The 17,333-nt window shown below is 29.6% G+C and overlaps 1 protein-coding gene across 4 annotated transcripts in view; it reads right to left on the bottom strand.

The window, feature by feature from the left end:
* The window catches only part of LOC148621001 (G protein-coupled receptor dmsr-1-like), a 52,534-nt gene that overhangs the window by 19,676 nt on the left and 15,525 nt on the right, over nt 1-17,333 (bottom strand). Inside the window, exon 1 of one of the 4 annotated variants that reach the window (XM_088574980.1) lies at nt 15,686-15,813. The exons of 1 other annotated variant lie outside the window; for it this stretch is intronic. The gene's annotated coding sequence lies outside the window, so the exon portion shown is untranslated. Of the gene's footprint in view, nt 1-1,299; nt 1,616-10,690; nt 10,786-15,685; nt 15,814-17,333 lie in introns of those variants that run through there. 2 more of the 4 variants (XM_088574978.1, XM_088574975.1) reach the window with 2 other exon arrangements.

Raw genomic sequence — 17,333 nt, 5'->3', positions numbered from 1 at the left:
CAACTCGGATTCCACTAAAAACTAAACTGCAAGTTCTCTTGGTACATTCAATAATCTCAGATAATCAACAAATTTCACAAAAATTTTTCTTGTTTATGAAGTGTTTTAATATTTGGTTTTCTCATTGCTCTATTTTCTAATAATAATCAACGTGAGAGTTAAACAGTTATAATAAAATATTAGATGTTTTACAATAACTCAGATAAATAATGTAAGAATCAAAACTGAAAATAACAAAGATGTTAATAGACAATGACGAATGCTTTAAATACATGTATATAAAGAACAAAAAAATGGACAAAATCATATTATTTTTTTCAAATCAATAGAGAATTCAAACATCAATATAAAAATATTGTTCAATTTTGAAGCAGTAAGTTAATTAATCCGTTATAGACCTGATTTACATTATGTCATTGCTTGTAACACCAAGAAACAATTTGTCACATTAACTCTAATGTATTTCATTAGGACACAAGTATTGAGAAAAAGCTTTTAACGCTATTTGTGTTGACAAATGTAGATTGACTCGCAAATCTTGGTTTCTTATATATTACTAGAGCAGATTGCGTGTTCAATATTAAAACAAAACAAAAATAATGAAAACCGCAATCAATAAAATAATAGAAATTCTTTTGACATAATTTTATTGATGTGATGTTATTGAATAATAAACTTTTAAAACTATTCTGCAATGCTTAATACATATCAATTGTACATGTATGAAAAAAAACATGTCTAAAATGACCTTCGATAAAATCGCGAAAGATAATTTTCAATCGACCTCTCGAAAAGAATTAACTGTCTTCATCGAAATAGAGGATGGTTAAAACAAACGCAAAAGATCTGATGTTTGACGAACTGAGATATTGAGTATAAACTTGTTTGTACTAGACTACTTAAAGAATCCCGTTATGCTTATGTTTTGAACAACCATATGGTTCTTCTAAATTGAAATTTTCCTTTGAAGATTTTTTATTACAATGTCGTGGTTATTAATACAGACATGTATACAATGGTAAGTTGAGTACGTGGGAGAAATCATTATGACAAGTTCGAAGACGTGAAATCTTTTTGCAGTCAGATTGAACAAGATTAGAAATAAAAATATTGAAAGATAAATTTTCCTTATTTTGTAATACTAAGCTATAGAAATAATTTAAAAAAAAAAAACAAACAAACAAACATTAAAATTTAATCCGAAAAAAACGAAAAAAAAGGTACCAAAGAACCCAATCTAGAAACAATTTTAAAATGCACAATAAGTAGAAGTTTGCAAAATAATACTTATGAACTTACAAAATCGCACAAGGAAACTTCTCATGTACCTCCAAATCTCTCTGATTCCTCTCTTACCCATTAACTTCTCGGCTTTCGACAGATTATAAAAGAAGAATGATTTCATGAAATCGATCACTTGAGCTGCCAATCAAACCCCGCCTCAGAGAAATCTGTTCTTATCGTGCCGTTTACGCTGTCAATAACTAATTTCTCAAAAAACATTGTCATGACACAACTAATTGGAAGCTTTATATTAATAATATGGTAAATTGCTATTTGAATGAAACACATGATACGGAATCAATGCTCACTTTTTGATGATTCCGTAGTGCTCTATTTGTTGATAATTCATTTAAATTTGACGAGGTCCAAGCAAAAAAAAATAAAAGATATTTTGAATATCAATAATCCGATCAAATAATGGTCTTTTATATTTATTTACTTTTAATTCCAAACTTTGAATTGATTTGTCTTTGAAAATAAATGTAAAATTGACATTACAATTTTTCATTGTTTCCTAATGCGATCAAAATCTTTGATTTTCGCTGTAATAGATAGGCACAATTGATAAATAGTGAACTATTTCCTTTACTTTGATTTGTAAGTGATATTAACCAGATTTATCATTATTTGGCACCACTAGTTAGAGGACAAAATCGATGTGCCATAATGGAACAACCACTGGTCTTCAAAGATATTCGGGAGAGCAACCTAATCATAGTTATGAAGAGTATCTTGAATGAGTTAAATAGAGGATGTTGCTTTCAATAATACGATATCCATCAATGGCATAATACATGGTGACAGTAAATCAATGATCGAAACTTTTTAACTTGCCATAAAAATGTTGTAGTTGGCCAAATTGCACATCGACAAAACATAGATGTAACAAAAAACACCTAATTACATGACAGTTTACTTAAGGTTACCACCTATCATTATGTTCAAACAAACCTACACATTTTTTAATGGATTAAAGTATTTGTATTTCAAATAAAATGATTACTGCAATATTTCCTGCAATTTTACTGTTCACATTTTACGATTATAGTTCGGCTTTTAATAAAAACGTATCAATCTTATAAACATTGCAAATTTTGGTAAAATCACTAAATGTTTATTTTCCTTCCGTTTAGGAAACAGTCTAAACTCAATTCGCGTAGTCTTTTCATATGAAAATTTTACTATTCCGATCTGATTTTATATTTACCAATCCTCAAGGTGGTAACAAAGGTAGAAATCGTCAAATTGATACATGTATTTACAACACCAAGAGATTATGGACATTGTTGTAGAATATTCATAATTGTGCTTAATTCGTTCTTGAATTTTGTCATACGCAGTTGAGAAACACAACCCTTTGATCGTCAATGTTAAAAACTATTGTATATTCATATATTTCTTAAATGATATTGTCTCTATGACTGTCGTAAATACAACTTTGAGGAGAAAAAGACTACAGGCTGTACTTCTACGTCTAATAGGCACCTAACATAGAATGAAATATAAACAAAATATTTGTCCATTTGACATTATATCAGAGAACATACATTACACAAACCATTATATGAAATAATAAGCAAATATCTATTGAATTCAAACCAATATCTTTACGAGATAAGTAATTATGTAGAAATTCCTTTATGCAAATATTTGTACAAGACCTCATTGGAAAAACGAAAACAAAGTAAAGGGTAATTAAGGCCTGTCGATGTTAAGTAACATTAAAATGTGACATGTTCACATGCGTTGAGAAGATCTATCTTACATATATTTCATGTGGACCGTTTACACGTTAATTATCCGAGCTGTGTCTGTAGTACAATTTTCCTCTCGTGTAAATGAAAGAAATATGACAACAGCAGCACTTCCAAAAATAGCTTTGTTATAAATCTACATACATGATAATCGCCCATTCCATAGCAAGAAACAGCACATGAAATAATATTTGAATATGACCATTTGTGAATTTGTAATCTGTTCAATATTTGAAAGCCATTTTATTTGACAATAAATCTTACTTAACAAAATATTCACGAATTTGATTATATTTATAATTCGACAGAATATCTTTTTTAAATTCATCATATTACAGATTGAGGTTAGGTAACACACATGTCACTCACTGTAGAACCATTCACAGCTTCTGTTCCTTTTTTTATTTAAATACAATTGTAAATTAAGATGCATTCGTATTCCACGTCTCACAATCAATGTTTATATCCTTGTAGTATGCAAATTCAATTGTTAATTGAGACATATTCCATTCAAAATGAAGCTTTTCATGGACAGCAAATCATGAGTAATATGTCCAAGCATGTACAGCGTCGTCAGTCACCGTTCCAGAGCTTACTGCGATAACGCTGTTAATTAAAACACATTTCCCAGTAAAAGGTAAAATTAATTTTTGAAGCAATTGACAGAAATTCGAAAGGTATAATGAAAAATGAATAGACATTTTTTTGTTTTCGATTGATTTTTCTTGTATTTTCATACAGTCTTCATCAGTTTGACGTATTAATACGGTAGAAACAGAAGGTATTAAAATTTTCATCAAGATAACACCTGACGTCGTTTATAGCTTTATTTTACCACAGCTTGGTTGATTACGACAGAATTTTCAATTATATTATTTTAAAATTTTCTATGATTAACAAATATATCGGGATAAGACGGCGATATTTAAGTTCCCGCATTTTATCTACTAACAATTGATTTTTAAATGATTCCGAAATTATACGAAACGATTAATATGCAATCAGAGAATAATATATATAACTAAAACTATCTGTTAACAGCATGGGTCTGCTGTTAAGAAAATGTATCTTGATACAAGGTCATTAACATTTGTAACATATATAAAGTACTTTTACAGAGTACTAAATGTTAAGGTTTTGTGTTTATTTCGTAGGTTAATGCTGTTATTAAACAGTGAAATATACACAGACATATCATTGTTTAAATTCTTCTATTTTGTAAATTCACATGAATGGACATATCATTGTTTAAATTCTTCTTTTTGTATAAATTAACATATATGGACATACCGTTGCTTAAATTATTCTTTTGTATATATTCACACTTTATAGCAATAGAATGAATAGAAGGAAACCAAACATTGCAGAACAAATGTACAACTATTTAAGATGCAGAGTGGCGTATAAGACTAACATGACTGCTATTTTTAACTTGTGAGTTGTTGATGTTGCTCACAATCATCGCGCTTTTCACTATTAAAATATTAATATTCATTTCCTTTAGTGAATGGGCGATTTGAATTCATCGTAAATATCGAAACATGTGTTTCGTCCATAGGAATATTTATAATTTGATATAAAAAGTAAGTTTCGTAATAACAGAAAATAACTACATTGTAATTTTTAAAACTTTTTGGTCATAAGACGATGGTTTTAAAAAACAAACAAAAGAGTTAAAACCATGATGCTTCAAATGCAATTTTCTGACAGATAAGTACAAAAAAATTAAGACCCTTTCAGTAAAATGATTTACGGCTTTCATTTTATTCTAACGTTGATTATCAATTATCCAAATTATTGTAATTTAATAACAGGTGTCAAATACAGGACCATATAAAAAATCTGGTTGAGATAGGAAGTATGATTAGTATATCATGGTTATCAACATGATATAAGACACCATATCAGACGAAGTTTCCAAACTGACATTGCTTAATGTTTATGGAATCACTCGAGTCTGTTCTTTTTAGTAATTCCTTTGGGCCATAATAACTGTTGGACTCAATTTCATCATGTTATCTTTATCAAAATCTTTTTAGGTGGGAATTAAGATATATTTATAACATTACTTCTATTCAACGTCTTCTATTTTGAGATCGAATGTATTTGTTGTTTAATATTTTATGGGTTTTCAAATGAATGGTTTGCATTAGAAATAAATTTGATTGTAATCAAGACATATGTGACTTAGCGTTACGTAGTTTGGGGGAAATTCAATGCAAATCAATGTGTAAACCATGTTCTAAAAATGTCATTGAAATGATTGACTTAAGTGACTGTCTATTTAGAAACCAGGTAGTAAGTCCTTATGATATGAATGGCACATTATAAAATTTATCTCACGGTATTCTTTGTTCCAGTGTAATGTTTTTATCATATGTATGTCCAACAGTAAAAAAAGATTTAAAAAAAGTCGATAATGGATGGCTAAGAAAATGAATTCATAGTTCCCTAAGAAAGCAATCATTTTTTGCACAAAATGAAATAGTTATATGTGTAATTTATTTCTATTTAACTTTGCAGTTAATCAATAGCCAATATTCAATTTTTGAGAAAGGATACATCAGCGGTATGAAATAGTTTTTATGAAAACAATAATTGTCATGTGCAACCCACTGTCTGGTTTTCGCATGGATACCCACTTAATTTGGAAAATAGTGATGATGTGAGTGAGATGTGCTAAACTGCTAAACGTAGGTAGAAAATAGCAAACACCTGTTGCAGTTCTGTATGGCAAAAAATGAAGATTTTCGACTTTTTAAGGTATACTGAAAAAACGTATACATCGAATCTAATCAGACATTTGTTAAAAAGCAAGCAGGATATCATGTCCTATTGACCAGAACTTATTGTAAAATATATTTTAACCCCATTATTGTAAATTGAATAACGTTCGAATAAATACTTTAAAAGACAGGCTGTCATCAGTTGTTATTTATTTGACAAATCGATTAATGCTATTTAACAAAAGACATAATCAATCCGCGTCAAAAACTGTTTATAAGTTTTCATTTTGTTCTATTGTGTTTTTACATAGATGGACCTTTTTATGACGAGAATAAATTCTAACGTTTCATAGCGTTTTATAAAAGCACCAATGAGGATTTATCTAGCTTTTACGGTGAAGATTAAACCGAATGATGTACCTATAATTACTTTTCTTTAGAAAAATAAGAACAACATATAAATCATTACATTCATTTATTTCATGAAGAAAGTAGGATGGACAACTATACAAACAATTCAAAAGCATACAGAAATTGTTCGATGTCTTTTTTTACGAACTTGCCTTTATTTTTTGTTTGGTAAAATAATCAGTTGCATAACTAAAATCTAAATTATTTAGATCGTTATTCCAGGCGAATCTATATAATTGGATAAAATTATTAATTGAAGGAATAAAACAGAATTTCAATTATTTAAAATAAAAAAAAATACGTTTTTCTTTTTAAATTGTATTTGTACGTAAGCATCAAGGATTGTTTGTGGAAACAATATTTTTTTTTGATACACCAGTCTTGAACATCATGATATTATGGCAAGTCAAGAGTATTTTGAAATTTTTTTTACTATCTTCAAAGGATTATTAATACATTTCAACTTTTTTGTCACAAAACAAAACGGCGCAAAATCTTGCCAGTAGCAACGTAACTTTGTGTAACATTTTATTCATTAAATATTGTAATAAGTATATACCCATTTGGGGCATGAACATTTCAAAATAGTTGAACATTTGACATATGCGTAAGAACCACACAGCTATTTGGTCAACGTCGAACAAATTTTTACATACACTTTTTATTTCGTATCTATACTGACTTATTCGTCAAACATGCATTGTTCGGAATATTTGTTTGTTGCACAGAAAACTCATATTACAGTACCGTTATTTCATCGGATAAATTATGCTAGCTTAACCCAATCCACGTGTTTAATTGGTTAATTGCCTTGTCTTTGTCCCTGGATTGCATTCTTGTGATTACCGCTATAATCTTGGTTCCCTTGATTACTCTTAAACTATCTTGAGGGAAAAATGGTTATTTGAATCACAGGTACTTCATGCTCTTAAACTGTTTGCAAAACTTAAATCGGCCATTGCTATTTAAAAGACAATAATGACTATGACTATCATTATAGAGCGTAATGAGTTTGTCCAATAAACCCATTATCGGCCATTATAAATTTCTGTCGATAAACGAAGTTTATCGCATTGTAGCTTTTTACGCTTGCCAATCAGATTACTACAATGTTTACAAACCGTCACCTATGAAGGTTGGAAAAATGTTTACTTTTCACAAATCAAAAATGTTTTCTGTAGACAATTATATGTTTTTCTAGTAATGAGGTGTAGACGTGTTTCTCTGTATTCGGTATTTATAGTTTTCTATTATTCATGCCAATATGTTTTTGTAAGATCTTATCTTTTTGTTAAGATGTAAACTTTTGAATACTTGGTAATTTATTGTTGAAAGCAATGTTGATAGTCTACAATAAAATCATATTTGATATTCTTGTTTTTTTTTTTTTATCGAATTTTCTTTTTTTTAACAAAAAAATGTCATTTTTAAGTGATAAACAGCAATCCAAAAAATTAATTTCATCTATCAAGGATTTTTTGTTGTTACAGGAGAAAGGTTACACAATCCCATTCAATTAAACCTGATTTTAGAGATTCAATAAAAACAAAAAAGATGAATATCGTGCAGCGTTTAAAGTCATGTTCGTCTACTGAATTAAGTGCAAATGATTGATATTTTACACGAAACTTACAATCATTGAATGTCAAGATTGCTGTCTTATTTTTCTTATTAAGCATGAATAATTGGAATTTTGCATTAAACAAACATTGGCTACAAGACAGATGAACAGGAAAGGATTTTACATATGTTTTATCGTAAATCTTCGCTTACCATTTTCTATGGGAATACAGCATTTGAGAGGGATGATTAATGATCTTCATCATACATTTTGTTATTCGTCGTAACCAAAATGTAGAGTAGGAAGTCAATACTTTATTAGATAAAAATGAAGTGAAAAAATTTTCAATGGAGTGTTGATATTTTTCACATGCTGTTGTTTTATTCTCGTTTACAATTATAACGGTAAATTTATTAGAAAATTGCGTTTCTCCATTTTAAATCTTAAGTGCTACATTTGCTATCAAGAGCTTAAATTTAAAAACACAGAAACCTGTAGGAAAGAAAAAGTTGTAAAGACCAGAACAAAAAAGCTGCATGACAGATTTAAAATTGAACAACAACTTGGTAATGATTATTTTTTTCTATAACGTAGGTTACATACACATATTTTTACGGCACAGAAAAAAAGACAAAAGCTACTTTACCGAACAGTACTTAATCAGTATGTTAGTGTTTCTCCTTGACAACATATTGTCACTTATGGAGGGACACTTTTTATTCTAAATATTCGGCATTCAAGTGGGCACTAATTATGTCTCTTTCGTAGCCGATATGTTTAATTATTCATATGAATCGGAGTTCTTGCAAAACATTATGGAAAAACAGAAGGTTAAAGAAGTAAGATCTTTAAATTTCACATGTCAATATTATAGACGAAATTGTCTCCATTTTGAATCCAAAATGTGGATTGAAAAAAAAAACGGCTTTTACTCATTTATTTACCAGACCTAAAAATCAAAGAGACTACAGTTTTTTTTAAAACCATCCAGACAACAAAACAAACATGATATCATGTACATATATGGCAGTTATAAACCTAGAGCCAAGAACATCAAATATTTTGGGCAAGTCACCATAAAAAGAATAGCAGAAGAAGTAGATAAACACCTAAGAAAAGAACAAGCAGGATTTACAAGCATGATTTACAGAAGGACGCCGTACAACTGAACATATATTTATCCTAAGAAACACCATTGAGCAAGCAGTAGAATGGAATTCAAACCTCTTTATATGTTTCTTTACTTCGAGAAAGCATTTGATAGTGTCCATCAAGAAACGCTTTGGAAAATAATGAAACACTACGGTATACCGGAAAAGCTAACAAATGTATATATGAAGACAATGAATTGCAGTGGTAACATCTAATTGGTTTGAAATCAAATCTGGAGTGAACAGGGATGCAACATGTCTGGCTTCCTATTTCTTATAGTAATTGACTGGATGATGAAAAAATCAACAGCAGAGAACAACTCAGGCATCCGATGGAATTTTTCCACAAAACTTGAGCACCTAGACTATGCCGACGACATGCGTTATTTTTCAGCACAAAAAGAACAACTACAAAGAAATCTTATTGATGTCAGCAAACATGCCCACTCCACTAGCCTCAAGATTATTGCAGCTAAAACAAAAGTAATGAGGCTCAATGCCAACACCAATCCATCAATAGCACAGAACAAACAGTTATTGAAGATGTAAAATCATTTACATATCTTGGAGCCATAATTAGCATAAATATTGTGTGATAATCATATCTACGAATTGAAAGTATAAGATTATCATATATGAGGAAACCACAATTCACAAATCAAAATTATATAATAATTATATGTGATAATACCACTATTCACACATGTAAAGTATATGGTAATAATATGTAGTAGCTATTATTCACACATAAAAGTTACGTGTTAGTAATATGTGAATAAACCACTATTCACACATGAACATTATATGGAACCAAAGAAGACACCAGAAGATGCTTAGGCATCACCAGAATAACATACAACAAATTATCCCCTGTTTGGAACAATAGTCAAATTTTAAAAAGACCAAATTCGTCTGTTCAACTCCAACGTTATACCCATCCTTCTCTACGGTAGCAAAACTTTAAAAATGACCAAGAACGATGAACAACTGTTAGAATCTTTTTTTCATAAAAGTATTAGGAGGATATTAAAGATCTACTAGCCATAGAAAGTGAAAAAAATGAAGAGCTGGACTGGAACCGATTAATTCTCAAATTAAACGAGGAAGCTGGAAATGGTTGGACCATGTGCTAAGAATGGAAAACACCAGGCATGTAAAACTAGCTATTTCATGGACACCTGAAGGAATGAGAAACGGAACACGACCCAAAAGAGAAAACAGTAGAAAGAGGCATGATCTTGGCTTCCAATCATGGAGTGACACAACCACTGAAGGAGAGATAGAAAATGATGGAGAGGACTTGTAAGCGATCCGATTCTCCTAACTGGGGGATGGAATTACGTAAAGTAAGCCAAACCTAGAACCAACAACTAATCCTATCAAATATCATCTAGAACTACAACCTTTGATATTCATATCAACCATTAACCGTGATGGAAGAAATCCTGTAAAATGCTCATACAAATAAATTGCCTATAACACTGATGTTATTGCCTTATAACTTCGGTTGAAATTGTGTGTAAATCTCAAAAAGTACAGTCATAAGACCTTACGGTTTTACATTTTTTGTCTATTGCATTTTAATTATTGATTTATCATCATGATACTCATGTTACCAATCAGTTATTTTTATTGTATATCTAACGGATATTTAAATGTAGTAATAATATAGAAAGCACATGCACTAAACACAATTTAATGTCTTATTCAGGCGACATTTATATAATTAAAACACTCCTGGCTAGTTGTTAGCTGAAAAAGTACTTTCAGCTTTTAGATAAGTTAAAACATAAAACAACTTACCTGTATATGAAATAAATCGAGATTTACAAAAATGAATAAATCACATTTATTATCTAAATCTTCTGGTACAACTAGCTTGCTAGGTATTGCTTACAGTTCTATACAGTCATAAATCAATAAGGTCGATTAGGTTTTTTATCAATTTGTGTTGATCTGCAGATGGTATTATAGAATTGTAATCGTTATGGAAAGCAGATATAAAATTAGTTTTTGATCGTATTTCTACATTCTAAATACTGTCTTTGATTTAAAAAAAAAAAGAAGTCATGAGTTCCTTTATTACGCTGCTTTCATATTATCCAGCGATCAATAAAGGTGAATATGAATTGTTGTATATGATATTGAATGATTCGTGTAATTATCAAGTTATAAGACGTATCTGTCAAAACTTGAACATTCCTAAACAAGTTTCTGTAAAATTTCTATGCTATGAGAAATAGTATAACATTTCTCTTGACTATTATATTTGCCAACATATTTCTTGTTTTGTTTGATGTGGGCCAACAACTATAGCTGATCCACTAACATGCAACAAGAAATCAATTGTAACATGTTTATTTTGCTTTAATAAATGAATTAACAGTATGTTCAGATTGCCAGAGAATTGATGTTAACTTGAAATATTCAATTTAGCAGGTTTATGGTATAAATTTCTTCTTAACAGATGTTGTTTGATAAGAAAGTGGACAAAATCAAGAGCATGATAAACATTTATTTCTTTTCAAGATAAACATGATTCATTTGAAAAGCAGAGGCTTTAATTTCATTGCAAATCTTGATCCACCAATTGACTGGAACATGTCTGCAGTTTTTTTTTGTTTTTGTTTTTGTTTTTTTATATAATTTTACTGCTTAGATAGGTATGTTTTTGATGCTATGAATTGTAAGTCTTCTATGCCCATCAATGTACTTACAAGTCTGCTTACTTACTTGCATCATATACAATGTTGTATATTTTTGTTTAAATCAACGTGCCACATTTTGATATTGTTTATTAATATCAGACAGGTATCGTCTACTTTTAATTCTATCAAATATCATTTATTATTGGTCACTATTATAGTGCCATATGCGTAAAGATACATGGACTGATCTCCCGCAACATGGATAGTACTTAACTTAATTACCATAGCTAAACCATGATTAATGTATTTTTTTTCGCACACGATGATTAGAAACTATATTTGTTCGAACAAGAGATTACTACTACTGGCAGATCATAAGTACAGATGATGAATTGTAAAATAGCCATTTTGGAAAACTTACTTACTCGTTAGTATTTATATGGTCTACAATCAGCATAGAAAAATGTAATTTACAAATACATGTATCCCATCTTTTATAAAGGTGCTTGTTTTTTTTAACTAACTGATATTAACTCAATTTAATGTCTCATATATTTTCAATAATATTTAATCTGCATTTGGTTTTGCTTTGATGTATTGTTTCCTTACAAGTCAGACAACCACAGATTCAAGTAACTTTACTAGGTCTCAGGGAATGAGAAAATGAATACGTGTAGTGGTAATTTTTTTTGTGTATATCTTATAAATTCTAGTGCGCACGCCGAATAAATTACCTAGATTAATATAGATCTTGTTGATGAGTGAATGCCTTTTGAAATGGTAATGAAGTTGGTGTTTGCTGAACTACTCAGCTGAAATGACTAATGTGAGAACTCGGTAATTACTACAAAGACATATAATACCCTGTGGGATGAATTTTATAGTTGAGGAGTAATTGGAGTTACGACAATTAAAACAAGTCCTTATTAATTCAGGGAGAATCGCCTGATATATGACGAAACAAATGAAATATACATATATATAACTGGTCTGGTTTGACTTACACATCTTGTTTCTTTTATTTTCAACTAACTACATAACAACTAACTAATTGATATATCTAAAATGTAAGAATAATAAATTTCCTTTCCGGATACTGGCTTTCTCTTGAGCGGGTGGGCTTTTACCGAGTCTAATAAAGCTATCATTCGATAAAACTGTCTCTCATTCTTTTTAAAGAGATAAAACAGTACAAGTATAAAGATGGTATGAAGAAAATTTGTTTACTTAGTTTACATTAATTTTATTTGTTCTTCACAAAAGGGAAAGGACACAAGTTTAAAAAACTTATGAATTCTTTGCTCAACAACAATATACAATACAGAAATTAGAGCATTAATGACAATCAAATTAAATCACGCATATTGTTAGTAAACATTTAACTTAACAGATTACGTGCACGTAGATAATTAAACTCCAGTTTTATAAAGATTCCCGGGTCCTAATTAAAAAGGTTTCTGATAATCTGCGCATGAGTTTTTAAAAAGTAAAATAAGATCTGTTTTCAATCATTCTGATGGTTTCAAATTCTGACAAATTTAGTAACATAAAAGTTATATCTACCCACAAACTGAACTTTTAGTTTGGTTAACGACAATCATCATCTCTATTGTAGTACTAAGTTTTTTGTAATTAAGTTCTATCACAATAAACAGATATTGAAACGCAATTGGGAGTCAATAATTTATTTCTCATAACTTCCAAGTAACTAACTCTAGTATAAATACTAAATTGTCTTGATTCGTGTGCTTTTATACCTTGCACAAGTTTTAGTATTTGATGCTCCTTGTTTGACAAAGTAATCAAGGGTATCAAGATTATAGCGGAAATCAAAAGAATGTAATCCAGGGACAAAGACCCGTCACATAAAAAAAAAAAAAAAAAAACAGACATACATACTAAAGAACATACAGTAACCAAACTAAAACATACAGAGCAACGAAAGTAAATGAGCAACTCGGACTCCACAAAGAAACTGGGAGCATGGACCAGTTGCACCAGTAACGGTAGGCGTCCTATGCTTTTCTAGAAGCACCCCTAGTACAAATGAAATTGAAAACTTGTTTGCGATTAAAATGGTACTAATACGTTAGGTATGTGAAGCAATTGATGTCTCCTTTGACAGATATCATGTGTATGTGTAGACAAAGCAGTTCTTCGAAAACATGACCAGCCAGTCCAGTGCTTGAAAAAAAAAAGTTGTTTTTTTTTAAATTACTTTTAAGTCAAATCATGCATGAACATGTAATTTTTGTTTTAGTACTTCTTCGTTGTGATCTTTCAGTGAAGTCAGTGAAAAAATAGACCCTTAATTTGTTCTCTATTGAACTGCATGTAAAAATTGTATAAAACACCAACACAATAGAGTTTACTATCCAACATCGTGTACAAGGTTCACCACAATTAATTTAAATTTAAATTTAGAAAAATCTTGCTTGAATTTTTTTTAATATTTCGTAGTTACAAGTTTTGAGTGTTTGGAACTAATGTACCAATCGAACCCCAAAAAACACCAAGAAAAATATGATATAATAATCATCTCGCTCTCGAACATGGCAAAAAATGCACACGGAATGCATGTATTATAAATGACTGCTTCGACACAAATCATATGTTGAATTTATTAGCATTTATTATTGACAGCTATGATATGAAGAGAACAAAGGTTTCGGAAGTTGTAGGAATTATTTAGATAATTGGCACAAAATTGACAAGACATGACTCTTTTGAAGATTTGATCACCATTTCCATTGCAATGTTTTCAAACGACTATGGACTAAATTTTTAATGGCTTTATCAAGGAAAGTGTTATGAAAAGAGCTTCAAATATATACAGATTAATTTCTCTTGTGAATTGCACATAATTTAGTAGCGTACTGTGAGAATCATGCAAATTCTGTAATTCGTGATACATTCCCAAAAGGCTACCCACTTTTCTTATGAAATTGTTTAATGGGTCTATATGATGAAATGTTTAAAAGGCTAAATCACATTTTTCAATATTTTTACATTTTATTCACATTTTATTTGTATTTAGTTCAGTTTTACCTTTCAAAATGGCTATTGTTCACAAATTCATTATTCTTATTTACGTTTAATTTGAGCCACTTCACAATATATACTATTTTTATTTTGCAGTCATACCGTTGTGACCATGGCCTTCCTTAAGGGCTCATATTTTAAATATTTTAACGTTTTATTAATTTTTTGTTTGTATTTCGTTTCTTTTTTTCCTTTTAAACGTGGCTATTGTCTACTAATTCACTAATTTTAAAACACATTTTACATGATTCTTAGCTGAAGTAATACTAAAGTATAACTGCCTTGAATTTAATGTTGAGTTTTAGCAACAACAAAAAAAATTTAAAAAAGTAAACTAAACAAGCATAAATTTGATTAAAAGGTGTTTTTGCTTTAAAATAATTCTAGATAATGAAGGCATGCATTGAATGCGATAAATTAATATATATGTTTTTAATGTCCCATTTAAGGAAGTAGACATTAGGTAAGGGACATAACTCTTGAAATTAGTGATATGTTTGTATCATATTCAATTTCATCAAAGCCTTTCAAGCTTTCATTTGAAACAGAATGAAATCAGTCCAAGTTATTTTGATGCTTGTATACTATTGATGCAAAATGCTGAATACTAATATTCCAATGATTTGTTAGGGTTGTGTCCCTTACCCAATGTCTACCAAATTAACTACTAAACATTGTGTACGCAAATATTTGTGATTGTGGTCTATTTACAACTAAGCGGTAAAATTTTACCCATTTTTGAATTGCCATACAAAAATGTGGTGCGCCATTTGTTAAAATGATGTAACAATTGTATTCCGGTAACGAACCTTTAAGATAGGGCCAAAGAACGAAAATTTATTTATAAACCAAGAAATGAGATTAGGTAGTCATCACTAACATTCAAGCATTATTTTAAATTTATTTAAGTAATTTGAATTCTTCATTTGAGTGAGTTTTCACATATAAACAAATGAAAAAAAATCTTTACTTAATGAATACTGAGTTAAATTACTTATTTCACGATTTAAATTTGGATCTTTTCATGATACTACACATACGTTTAACATCACAAGAATCAACATCATAACATAAATTGAATTAAACGTTTATGAATATTTAGACATACCTTTCACCCTAATATATAAGGCTGGGACCATAGTATGGTATTCCTTCAATAATCTAAAAATAATTATGTACGTTACATCAGCACTGAATAAATACTTGCTTCAACAATATATAACAATATGAAAAGGGTTATTGATATTTCTATAATAGTTCAAAAGGAGCGATTTTAAAATTCTAGAATATATGAAAGGTTAATTACTCTCACTTCAATATCAACTCGTAGATAAGGTAATTGAATATTTGAAATGTTCGTAATCTACAACTATTGTTATTTACAATTTGTTGTACATCAATGACTTTAATGGGAATGTTGGTTGACTGATAAACTAAATTACCGGGTTTTCAATTTTGATATTTCCTGAAATTGTAGGAGTTAAATTTCAAACCTGTCATAGTAAAACTCAAGATACACGTTTCCGAAGAGCATGTTAAATGTTCTGACTCATATATTTTATTTTAATTTATGTATAAATAAGTTAAATTAGCATATTTCCAAAAGAGAATGCATGCATATTGCTTCTCTATAATGGTATGACATAGTTGAATGCGTTTTGTCTTAAGTAATTTCAACTTTAAACTGTTTATGCTAATTATCAAGGAAAACCCCAAACTCTTTTTTTTATAATGTCTAGCTTTAAAAATGATAGTCATAAGATTCGAAACACATAATGGACGATATACCCGATTTTGTTTGTCAATTTCTAGCAATAATTTCTTTCAGACATGTTTTTATACTGGTGTAATTCAATTTAGATTTCCTTGAATTCCAAGCAGAATAACGATAGAAAGAAAGATCTGTCCCCCTAAAATATTACAATAAGTTTGATAATAATACTGATCGGTTGTTATGTTATAAAACATATTAAAAATAAGTGAAATTGAAGGTAAGAAGAGAAACCAAAATCGCAAGAATTTATCTTTTTGGCATAATGCACAATTTAAGTTAGAAAATGTGAAAAAACTTATTACACATTTGTAGTTTTGTTATAGATAAAGATTTATCCAGAGAAGAACGTGAATATCAATATAAACTGTGAGAAGATGACAAATAATTACCTCGATTAAAAAATTTTGATCTTTAAACAAATTATTTTCCCCTTGTGTATAACTGGCTCAGATGATCTGTATACAATTTTATATTCCACCATATAAATATAAAGACACAGTCCAAAACAGACATTCTTGTTCTATTTGAATAATGATAGTTTAAAGTTAATTTTAATCGAATTACAAGACGAATGTGATATTACTTAGTGATTAAAATGCTCTGATTGGTATTAGATAAATTCAAATTCATTTTTACTAATTTAACACAATGCTTAGGGCCACAATCTCTAAACAAAGTCATAGTTTCGATGTATCTATCAACACTACGAGAACTGGTCTGCTTACTGTGTCAAAGTTTTCTAATCATCTTTTTTTCTATCCCAGACTTTACATTTTTAGCAACTCAAGTGCTTCTAGAAAAAGCGGAGGACACTTACCCTATCGGTCTATGCTTCAAATTTTAGTTGAATCCCAGCTCTTTATTTACTTTTGTTTCCTTGTTCGTGCTATTTTGGATATTTTATGTTCTTTTTTGTGTGTGTCCATTTTTCTTGTCGAGCCGATAACGTTTTTGATTACCGTTCGAATCAATTTATTTAGTC

The sequence above is a fragment of the Perna viridis genome, chromosome 3 (assembly GCF_037379345.1).
Source record: "Perna viridis isolate PV_CMFRI_1.1 ecotype Kerala chromosome 3, ASM3737934v1, whole genome shotgun sequence".
Classification (NCBI taxonomy): domain Eukaryota; kingdom Metazoa; phylum Mollusca; class Bivalvia; order Mytilida; family Mytilidae; genus Perna; species Perna viridis.
This window is presented reverse-complemented; position numbering and strand designations above follow the sequence as displayed.